Genomic DNA, 12,450 nt, shown 5'->3' on the forward strand with positions numbered 1-12,450 from the left:
AAGCAACATTGAATTCTCCAAGTTCATAAGTTATGCAGTTGAAGGGTATGTGATTAATTTCTACATTTTTTGATATTTGTTTTGATGACGTGACCACTCTTTCATTACCATTTTTTTTCCTGCAGTTGCATATTATAACAAAATCCTCAAAGAAAACATGAAATAATGCCTATGACTTTTTATTAGGATTTTACATCTCTTATAGATCTTTAAAAAAAAATGAGATCACTTCTGGCCAGCAGTCTGAGCCCAGAGAGGGAGCAGGCACCCACGGCCGGGGCAGACTGGGCGCGCAGGGGAGTGTGTCTCCGCATTGCCATTTTAGAACAGGGACCTTTCTTTAATAAAGACTGTTTGAAACTGGCAGAAGGCTTCCCCCAGAGCCAGAGGGAGAAGGTTCCCTGCCCAGTCAGAGGTGAGCTGAAGGCCCCCACAAGCCTGGTCCCACCTGGCAGGAAGTCAAAACCCAGAGGAGGATCGAGTGATTTGGAACCCAGAGTGCAATCCAGCTGCCCCACCTCCAGGGAAGTTTGTGGGACTTCAAGACACACCTTTATAATTAAACACAGAAGGAGGAGATATTCTGTGACAGCTACCATTAACATACTCAAAGTACCACTGCCTCACTAGACTTCTGGCATAACAGTATTTGACTTGTTTGGACTGCCAGTTTCTGAAACCCCACAAAGAGCACACCAAAAAGATGCTGGCCAGAACCAGCGACACAGTTTCCCAATGCATACAGCAAATTAGAAAACAGGCAGCAGGGAGAAGAAAAACTCCTCAGGAAAAAGATACACCACAAAAAAAAAAAAAAAAAAAAAAACACCCACCAGACTGCAATGACAGTTACTTGGTAGAACTTCTGAGCCTTCCAGAAAGAGAATTTAAAATTGCCATGATTAAAAATCTGAAGGAAGTCAAAAGTGACATGGGAAAAATAATCAACGATCAGAAGAATGAAATTGAGTCCCTAAAGAGGGAAGTAAAAGAAATGCAGGAAATCAAAGAATTACTGCAGGCACTAAAGAACTCTGGGAAAAGCAATGAAAGCAGAAGAGATGAAATGGAAGAACGAATAAGTACTCTTGAAGACACAGAAATAAAAAGAACCAAAACAGAAAAGGAAAGAGAAGTATGAAGGAAAAAGACCGAAGAAAGACTTCGGGAACTATCTGACTCCACGAGGAAAGGAAATATAAGAGTTATAGGAATCCCAGAAGGAGAGGAGAGAGATGTAGGAACAGAGAAAATATTCAAGGAAATAATTGAAGAGAACTTCCCAAACATGAAGGAGCTGAAAATAGACATACAAGAAGCAAGAAGAACAACAAACTTCCATGATGAAAGGAAAAATACAGCAAGACACATAATAGTAAAGCTCCCAAGAATCCAGGACAAGGAAAAAATAGTGAAGCTGGCAAGAGGGAAGAAACAGATAACATTCAAAAGAAAACCAATCAGGCTGACATCAGACTTCTCCGAAGAAACACTATGGGTAAGGAGAGAGTGGAGGGACGTAGTCAACAGATTCCAAGACAACAAATGCCAACCAAAAATACTCTGTCCCGCAAAGCTTTCCTTCCTCTATGAAGAAAGAATAAGGACCTTCCCAGACAAACAGAAACTCTGGAATTTCATTACAACTAAATCCCCACTCCAAAAAATACTACGAGAACCAATAGAGAACCAACTAAAGCCAGAACCAATAGAGGGATGAATAACAACGAAAGAAGGCCCAAAATAAAAAGTTATTAAAAGAATAAATGAGGGCTTCCCTGGTGGCGCAGCGGTTGAGCGCTGGGTTGCGAAGCTGCCCGCAGCCTCTGCAGCGCTGGTTGGATCCCCGGCTGCTCCCCGGCTACCAGAGGAGGGTCCCACATGGCGCGCAGACCTCTCCTGCCGCCTGCTGCTCCCCTCAGCAGTGTACTTCGACCTTCTGCCTGCCCTGCTCCCCGCTCTGGCTCTGGTGAATTCTCTCACCCTCCCGCACTTCTGACGGTACCCAGTGCTTGTATAAATAAATAAATAAATAAATAAATAAATAAATAAATAAATAAATCTTTTTTTAAAAAAAAGAATAAATTAATAAAACCAGAGGAAACACAAACACAATGGCAAATACAGATGCTAGCGTATCAATATTAACTCTAAATGTGAATGGACTAAACTCTTCAATAAAAAGATACAGAGTCACAGGCTGGATTAAGAAACAAAACCCAACCTTTTGCTGTCTCTAGGAAACACATTTAACTACAAAAGATAAAAATAGACTCAAAGTTAAAGGATGGAAAACAATCCTACAAGCAAATGGACCAAAAAAGAAAGCAGGAACAGCTATACTTATATCAGATAAAACAGATTTCAAACTCAAAAAGTTAAAATGAGACCCCAATGGTCACTACATTATGATCAAGGGGACAATATTCAAGAAGAAATAACACTCATTAACATATACTTACCAAACGAAGGAGCACCAAAATATATCAGACAACTATTATCATCTTTGAAAACAGACATCAGAGAAAACACATATGTAGTAGGAGAATTCAACACACCACTATCAATAATGGATAGATCAATGAGACAAAAAATAAGTAAAGACACTAAAGCTCTAAATAAGAATCTAGAGTGCTTGGGCTTAACAGACATCTATATAACACCAACCTTCCAAAAATCTGAGTGCACATTTTTCTCAAGCGCACATGGATCATTCTCCAGGATCGATCACATACTGGGACACTAGACAAACATCAACAGATACATCAATATTGAAATACCAATGATCTTCTCTGACCACGAAGGCATCAAGCTAGAAATAAACCATAAAATGAAAGCAAGGAACTCTCCTATCTCATGGATATTGAAACCAAACTATTGGAAGACCACTGGACTAATGAGGAATCAAAGAAGAAATTAAAAAATTCTTTGAGTTGAATGACAAAGAGGACACCAATTTCCTAAATGTACGGGATGCAGCAAAAGCAGTAATAAGAGGAAAATATATAGCAATAGAGGCTCACATCAAGAAACAAGAAAGAACTCAAAGAAAAAAACCTAATCTCAAAACTCAAAGAACTAGAAAAAGAACAATCAAAAAAACCTAAAACCAGTAGAAGAAAAGAAATAATAAAAGCCAAAGCAGAAATAAATGAAATCAAAACTAAAAAAAACAATCCAAAAGATCAATGAAACCAAGAGCTGGTTCTTGGAAAAAATAAATAAAATAGACAACCCCCTAGCCAGGCTCACAAAGGAAAAATGGGAGAAAGCACAAATAAACAGGATCACAAATGAAAGAGGAGAAATCACAACGAACACAGCAGAAATCAAAAGAATAATCAGAAACTACTATGAACAGTTATATGGAAACAAGTTCAACAATCTAGAGGAGATGGACAAATTCCTACAACTCTACAATCACCCAAAGCTAGATAAAGAAGAAATAGAACACCTAAACAGACCAATTACATGCAGCAAAATTGAAATGGTAATCAAAAACTTCCCCAAAAACAAAAGCCCAGGATCTGATGGATTTACAAATGAATTCTACCAAACATTCAGAGACAGATTAGTGCCTATCCTTCACAAACTCTTTCAAAAAATTGAGAAGGAAGAGATAATACCAAACACGTTCTATGAAGCCAAACTTACACTAATACCAAAACCGAACAAGGACAACACAAAAAAAGAAAACTACAGGCCAATCTCCCTAATGAACACTGATGCAAAAATCCTCAATAAAATTTTAGCTATCAGAATCCAACAATGTATCCATAAGATAATTCACCACGACCAAGTAGGATTCATTCCAGGGACACAAGGATGGCTCAACATCTGAAAATCATTCAATGTTATCCAACACATCAACAAAAAGAAATATAAAAACCATATGATAATATTAATAGATTCTGAGAAAGCTTTCGACAAAGTGCAACACCCATTCATGATTAAAGCCCTTGAAATTCTTGGGATACAAGGAACATACCTCAACATCATAAAGGCCATATATGACAAGCCAACAGCCAGTATCATTCTCAATGGTGAAAAGCTGAAAGCATTCCCATTAAGATCTGGAACAAGATAATGATGTCCACTCTCACCACTGCTTTTCAATATAATACTGGAAGTCCTAGCCAGAGCAATAAGACAAGAGAAAGATATACAAAGAATCCAAATAGAAAAAGAAGAAGTCAAACTATCACTATTTGCAGATGATATGATAATATACATAGAGAACCCCAAAAATCCCACCAAAAAACTAATTCAACTAATCAATCAGTTTAGTAAAGTGGTAGGATACAAAATCAACACGCAAAAGTCAGTAGCCTTCCTATACACAAACAATAAAACTGAAGAAGAAGAAATAAAAAAAAACTACCCCTTTTATTTGCAAAACAAAAAAAAATCAAATACTTGGGATTAAATCTAACAAAGAGGTAAAAGACCTATACAAAGAAAACTATAAAACACTGTTAAAAGAAATAGCAGAAGACACAAAGAAATGGAAAGACATCCCCTGCTCATGGATTGGAAGAATTAACATTATCAAAATGGCCATCCTACCAAAAGCAATATACAGATTCAATGCTATTCCAATAAAAATTTCAATGACATTCTTCGAAGAAATAGATAATTATTGATGAAATTCATATGGAACCACCAGAAACCCTGAATAGCCAAAAGCTCTTCTGAAAAAAAAAGAAGGGAATGGAGGCATCACACTCCCAGACTTCAAACTATACTACATAGCCATAATCATCAAAACTGCATGGTATTGGAACAAGAACAGACACACAAACCAATGGAATCGAATAGAAAATCCAGAAATAAACACACAGATTTATGGTCAACTAATATTTGAAAAAGGAACAAAGAGTATGCACTGGAGCAAAGAAAGTTTGTTCAATAAATGGTGCTGGGAAAACTGGGTCATTACATGCAAAAGAATGAAGCTTCACCACTACCTCACACCATGCACAAAAACCAACTCAAAATGGATTAAAGAACTAGACATAAGACCTGAAACCATAAAATACATAGAAGAAAATATAGTCGAAACACTACATTACATGCACATCAAAGACATCTTTACAGACACATCACCTGAAGCAGTGATAGTGAAGGCAAAGATAAACAGCAGGCACTACATCAAATTAAAGAATTTGATTTGTACAAATCAAATTCTGTACAACAAAAGATACAATAACCAAAACAAAGAGAAACCCCACTGACTGGGAGAATATTTTTGCACACAATACTATTGCTAAATGACTGATCACAAAAATCTACAAAGAGCTGATGAAACTCAACAAAAACAAAGAAAATAATCCAGTCAAAAAATGGACAGAAGAGCTAAAAAGAAACTTCTCCAAAGAAGAAATGCAAATGGCCAACAGGCATATGAAAAAATGTTCAACATCACTTGTAATCAGGGAAATGCAAATCAAAACTACAATGAGATACCATCTTACACCAGTGAGAATGGCACATATTAAAAAAACTAGCAACAACAAATGCTGGCGAGGTTGTGGAGAAAAAGGAACTCTCCTGCACTGCTGTTGGGAGTGCAAACTGGTCCAACCACTATGGAGAGCGGCGTGGAGAGTTCTTGACCTACTAAACATAGAGCTTCCATATGATCCAGCAATTCCACTCCTAGGTATTTACCCAAAGGACACAGAAACAGTAATTCCAAAGGGCACCTGTACCCCTATGTTTATAGCAGCACTATTTACAATAGCTAAGCTTTGGAAACAACCCAAATGCCCAAAAATAGATGACTGGATCAAGAAGATGTGGTACATATACAGCATGGAATATTACTGAGCAATCAAAAATATAAACACATGCAGTTTGCAGCAACATGGATGGAGCTAGAAGGGATCATACTCAGCAAAATAAGCCAGAAAGAAAAAGAAAAATACTGGTTGGTCTCACTCAGCAGGAATTTAGAAAACCTAAATAAGGAACCAGGAAAAAGACTAATTAATACAAAGTAAAAATCAAAATCAACAAGCAACAATAAACCAGAGACACACTATGGGGGGAAGTATGGGGGGGGAAAGGAAGGATTAGAGTCAAAATAAGGGGGGTACAATTTTATGGGGAATATAAACAAAATGAAAATGCATACACTGTGCAAAGATGAAAAAAGATGTAAGAATTATATCATATAAAATATTTAAATTAAAAAAATGAGATCAAGTTGTTGTTTACCTTTAATAATAGATGATTTATAATGGATTCATAAAAGAGGCACACTTCATGTGTTTCTGCAACTATTACAGTGATAAAGTAATTAAGCAGTCTTTCTTTGCTTTATAAACAATAAAAAAGTAAGTTTGACCCCTATATTCACTTCCACTCCAAATATGAGTAGATCAACTGATCTTACCTTAGCACAATCACTTTTATTCACATAGACTCACAGGGGGGTGAATGACTGGTCCTCCCAGGTCTGGCTCCTGAAAGTCTGTGTCAGGGATTAACACAGTGAGAAATGTTAAGGTCCACATTTGTTGAGAGCTTAATACAACAAGAAGAAATAACATTTATAAATAAATATGCACCAAATAATGGAACACCAAGATATACAGGCAAGACCAGTACAACAGGCAGGGTCCTCAGCATAAGCCACCTATAGTGTGTGTGTGTGGGGGGGTGTCTGAAGATCTGGTCTACAGAGAGCTTTATTTTTTTCTGAAATCATGGAAGTGTGTCATGAGTCACTCCTTTCAGTTAGGAAAAATTTGGGGGTGTAATTCATCTTCAGATTGTGAATGGCTTGGAGGAGATGAACTGTGCTCCTTTTCAGCTAAATTTTTCCATAGTCCTGTCTTTGTAAAACTGATGTATGCAGATAACCCAAAAATAAATCAGGTAATGGATGTCACCTTCATTTCAGTTCAATCAAACAAAAAATCCTTAAACAGAACCTTATTAGAGTCACTATGCATTGTTCAGTAACTGTTCTGGCATATTAGATAAGCAATTTAGTCCCTTCTCACTTGAATGGAAGGTAATCCCATTCTGGGGTTTGATCATGTGCACTTCCTATCTGAACATTTCTCAATGGTCTATTTCATTGGCTTAGAAGGAAAATACCATGTGTTCTATGTTCCCAACATATTGCAAGCTATTACAATCAGGTAAACTCAAATGTTGTGAATCCTCTTAATGTTTTATGTAACCTGCCTTTTGCAAACTTCTCTAAATATACAAGGATGCTTGTTGGTAAGACAGGCAAGTCCCAAGACTTTTTGTTTGCCAAGTGTCCTTTAGCTCTTTCCTATTACACTCCAAAATCTTTCCACCTTCTGGGTATCATCCTCATTACTTCTATATAGGCCCCATCAACATTTCTACTTATCTTGCTTGTGGTACAAACACCGAGTATTACAATGAAGTTGAAAATGCAGAGCTGCTGCCCTGCTAATAACTTAAGTGAGCTCTAAGAATGTCATTTCATGAAATAGCTCACACATTTCCCGGGGGTTATTGCTTTTTAGCCCACATCATCTTGGGACAGAAAAGAGTTTCATTTAAATTCTAAACTCATGCAAAGGGCTGCAAAACTTACTGATTGAGGATTTTGAATTATTTTACAGAAATGAACATAATCATTAAAATCAAACCTATTCCTTTTCCCAGTATGGCAGCTGAAGTGGCCCAATTATAATGGGGGAGTAGGAGAGAACGTCTCGTTTCCCAGCTATCTTTTCTTCCAAGGCCTTTTACTACACACATGAAGCAGGACCTCTAGTTGGTCCTCTTTCATGCTTTTGGACTGGCCCTCATTCCCTATCATCACTGGAGTTTATCTAACTACACGCCTCCTTCTGTGTAGACACTGTTTTTTTAACAGTGTAAAATATACATAACATGAAATTTATCATTGTAACCAAACTTAAATACACAATTTGGTGATATTAAGCGTATTTGCACTGTTGTGCAACTATCAGAACCATCCATCTCAAGAATTTTTTTTATCTCCCGTGCTGAAACTTTATTTATGAAATGGTAACTCATTTCCTCCTTCTCCCAAGTTGTAGTGACCGCTGTTCTACTTTTTGTCTCCATAAATTTGCCCACTCTCTCATCTTATATAGGTTGGACCGTACAGTGTCTATCCTCTTGCATCTGGCTTATTGCACTCGGTACAGTGTCCTTAAGGCCTATCCACATTGTCGCATATGGCAGGATTCCCTTCCTTTGTAAGGTGGAATCATTGCTCACTGTGGGGAAGTGACACATTTTGGATGCTGACTTTTAATTTCCCTGCCTGTGCTTTCTGAAGACACCTTCTGATAAGCACTTTTATCTAAATTCTAAGTAGTGCTTTGAGAGGGTTCCAAATCAAGGCAGGTGTAGATCAAGAAAATTCAAGACAACATTAATATAAAGATGTGCAGGCTCCAAGTACAGGGGGAGATTCCATAGACTCAGCCAGAGAAGTGGGGCTGGTGAGAGCCAGGCAAATAGATCAGGGCTCTAGCTGGCTCACTTCTAGGTGTGAGGAACCCAAATGAGTCCCAACGCAAGCTTCCAGAGAGCTGGAAAGTATTCTTAATCAAGGGCCAGAACTGAGAGGCAAAGGCTGTGGTTTCTGAGGACTCAGGCAGATGGAAGAGGCCCCAGTCACGTATGTCAGAGGGACTTCCTTATATTCTCCCCGTTGTGGCAGATCCTCCCTTGCTGGGGAGGGCTTGGTCCTGATTGGCAGAGGCTGTGGGGGCCAGGGCCAAGGTGGCAGAGGCAACATGTAAACCTTTCCAAAGTCCCTCAAACGGTAATACATGCTTCAGTGGATTCCACATTTGAGCCTATAAATATCAGCCCTGGGGCTTGTGAGGTCTGTGATGTCCTTTCCAGGAGACTTGCACAATGGCCAGCAGTCCTACCAACCATCTGCCTTGTCACCAGACAAAGCAGTAGAACTGCCACTAGGAGGAAAGATAAAGGTCCATATTCCTCTTTGACTTTGGCCTATAATTCATATGTTTTCCACTGGGCACTACTGATTTATTCTGGCTGGTCCCTTTGTTGGGTTGCAGATTTCAGCAGTTCTCGTGACTCCGTCTAAAACCTTGTTCTTCCCAAGATGGGAGTTTGTAAGTGTCTCCAATGAAGGGACTGAAAGCATAGCCCTGTCTTTATACACTAGGTTTTCATTCCACTGGAGAAAGTGCTTAGTTAATTAGCAATCTGGTAACAAAGGTAAGGTTCAGCTGGACTGGAAGCCAGATGGTCACAGGGTGGGGACACAGGGTTGGGACACAGGAGGACAGATACTGTATGGTCCCAGCTATATGAGATGATAGAGTGGTCAAATTTATAGAGACAAAAAGCAGAACAGTGGTCACCACAACTTGGGGTTGATTGGCTAGCTCAGTGACACACCTCAGAGGTGGTGCTCATTAGATGCATGCCCATCTTGCTGCTGCTCTCCCAGCCTGGCTCCCGTGGGAAATGAGCAGCTGAAGAAGAAGCCTTTGCAGCAGCTGTTCTCACAGGTCTGCCTGCTGCACCTCAGGACACCCACTCTTCTCATACCCTCTGGTGGAGGCCTGTTGTGTGCTCTGCAAATCCTTCTCACACCACAGTCAGGATCTAACACTTCTGTGCCAGGAGCAGCCTTTGGTCTGGTGGATGGGGGTAGGGAGAATAAAACGTCCCTTTCTTCACCCTTTTGGACATTCTGACACGTGCTCCACATCATCACTTAGAAATTCCCCGACTGCCTATGGTTTGCCCAGAGCAGGGACCTGCTCACTAACCTACATCCTTCATGTTCTGCCTCCCTCTCCCACATGTCATTGGGGTCCCTGGAGAGAAAACGCTGAGGAGAGTTAGAAGAACAGCAGTTCCTTGGGGGTAATGCCTGTGAAAGGGAACAAGCGGAGAAAAACTGATGGGGGAAGGAAATCTCTTTGTGATGCACATATCATGCCTAGAAAGGAAAGGGGTTCAGGATGAGGCCAGGAGCAACTGGGACTCAGGCTCATGGCTGGATCTGAGGAAGTCTTGGCCAGCCCTGAGATTCCCCTGAAGCAATCCCCTAATGGAAGGGTGCAATGGGACCCCAACAGCCCAGTGTTTGAGGTCATGACTGGGCCTAGATAGAGTGTGCCCCACTCCCAAGTAGAGGCACATCCTGACATCTGTAACTGGAGGCTGTTGGGTATCCAGGTCCTCCCAGCAGCTGAAAGACAAGTCCTTTCTGGAAAGGGCCCCAGAGGGCACTTCCGTGCTGCATGCCACTCCCCCACTGCTCCCTCCAGTCACCACCCATACCAACTCCAAGGTTTTCTCAAGGCCACTTTCTGGGGGATAAGAATAAGCCTAAAATAACCTTTATTATTTATTTATTTTTAAAGATTTATTTATTTATTTATTTGCACAATCACTGGGTACAGTCAGAAGCGCGGGAGGGTGAGAGAACTCATCAGAGCCGGAGCTGGGAACAGAACAGGCAGACCAAAGAAACACACTGCTGAGGGGAGCAGCAGGTGGCAGAAGAGATCTGCGCGCCATGTGGGATCCTTGCCTGGTGGCCGGGGATCGAACCAGCGCTGCAGAGGCTGCAGGCAGCATCGCAGCCCAGCGCTCAACCACTGCGCCACTGGGGAGACCCTAAAATAACCTTTATTTTAATAAGCTAAGATTTATCTAGCAGATTCTGTGATTCTATTGTGTTAGGCACATGACCCTAAAAGGCAGACACCATAAAGATGCTCCTTACCCTGATAAAGAACTGAGCTTAAAGAGAATGAGTTTCTTTTTAGCTCTTCTGCCCATTTTTTGACTGGATTATTTTCTTTGTTGTTGTTGAGTCTCATCAGCTCTTTGCAGATTTTTGTGATCAGTCCTTTATCATTAGTGTTGGGTGCAAAAATGTTCTCCCAGTCGGTGGGTTTCTCTTTGTTTTTGTTATTGTCTCTTTTGCTGTGCAGAAGCTCTTTAATTTGATGTAGTCCCAGCTGTTTATCTTTGCCTTCACTATCACTGCTTTGGGTGATGTGTCTGTAAAGATGTCTTTGATGTGCATGTAATGTAGTGTTTTGCCTATATTTCCTTCTATGTATTTTATGGTTTCCGGTCTTATGTCTAGTTCTTTAATCCATTTTGAGTTGATTTTTGTGTATGGTGTGAGGTAGTGGTCAAGCTTCATTCTTTTGCATATAGTGACCCAGTTTTCCCAGCACCATTTATTGAACAAACTTTCTTTGCTCCAATGCATAGTCTTTGCTCCTTTGTCAAATATTAGATGCCCATAAATCTGTGTGTTTATTTCTGATTTTCTATTCGATTCCATTGGTCTGTATGTCTGTTCTTGTTCCAATACCATGCAGTTACTATGGAGAGCTGTGTGGAGATTTCTGGACCTACTAAACATAGAGCTTCCATATGATCCAGCAATTCCACTCCTAGGTATTTACCCAAAGGACACAGAAACATCAATTCCAAAAAACACCTGCACCCCTATGTTTATAGCAGCACTGTTTACAACAGCTAAGCTTTGGAAACAGCCCAAATGCCCAAAAATAGATGACTGGATCAAGAAGATGTGGTACATATATACCATGGAATATTACTCAGCATTCAAAAAAGATAAACACATGCAATTTGCAGCAACATGGATGGCGCTGGAAGGGATCATGCTCAGCGAAATAAGCCAGAAAGAAAAAGAAAAATACCGGATGGTCTCACTCATAGCAGGAATCTAGAAAACTTAAATAAGGGACCAGGAAAATGAATAACTATAAGAAAGTGAAAATCAAAATCAACAAAAACTATGAACCAGAGACACTTTTTGGGGGGCAGGAGGGGAGGGATTGGGGTCAGAATGGGAGGGTTGCAATTGTATGGGGAATATAAAAATAAAATTTATTATTTAAAAAAAAAAGAGAATGAGTTTCATGCTCAAAAATGCACTAAGCCTTCCATCCAGGTCCATGGGTGCTTTCTCCTACAATGTTTACTGCTCCCGTGATTTCATCCCATCTTCTACCCAAGGTCCCCAGGACTGTACGCTGGTGACGTCGTTAAAGGAGATGGAGCAGATGGACACATTTTAACAGCCATGGAAATGTTGCTGAAGTTCACAGATGCAGTGTCACTCTCATGGGGATGCAAATGGCTCCTGGGCATCCTTAGCTGCCTGGGCATCGCAGGGAACCAGACCCTCTCTCTCACAAAGAGAGTCTGCATGAGACCTGCATGGACAGTGAAGCTACTTGCAAGTTGCAGGAGAATGCACACACATGCGCACAGGGATTCCAACATCTGTCACCTGGAAAGTGCACTCTGAGACCAGGAACACAGATGCAGCTGTGGAGGATGGCACTGGACCAGAGTTGTCATAGCCGCAGGTTCCATTTCGACTTCATTTTTCCTTTAAGACACCCCAAATAAGTGACACTTTTGTTGGAGAGTAAGCAAAAAGCA

The sequence above is a fragment of the Talpa europaea genome (assembly GCF_964194135.1).
Source record: "Talpa europaea genome assembly, chromosome: 11".
In the NCBI taxonomy this organism is placed as follows: domain Eukaryota; kingdom Metazoa; phylum Chordata; class Mammalia; order Eulipotyphla; family Talpidae; genus Talpa; species Talpa europaea.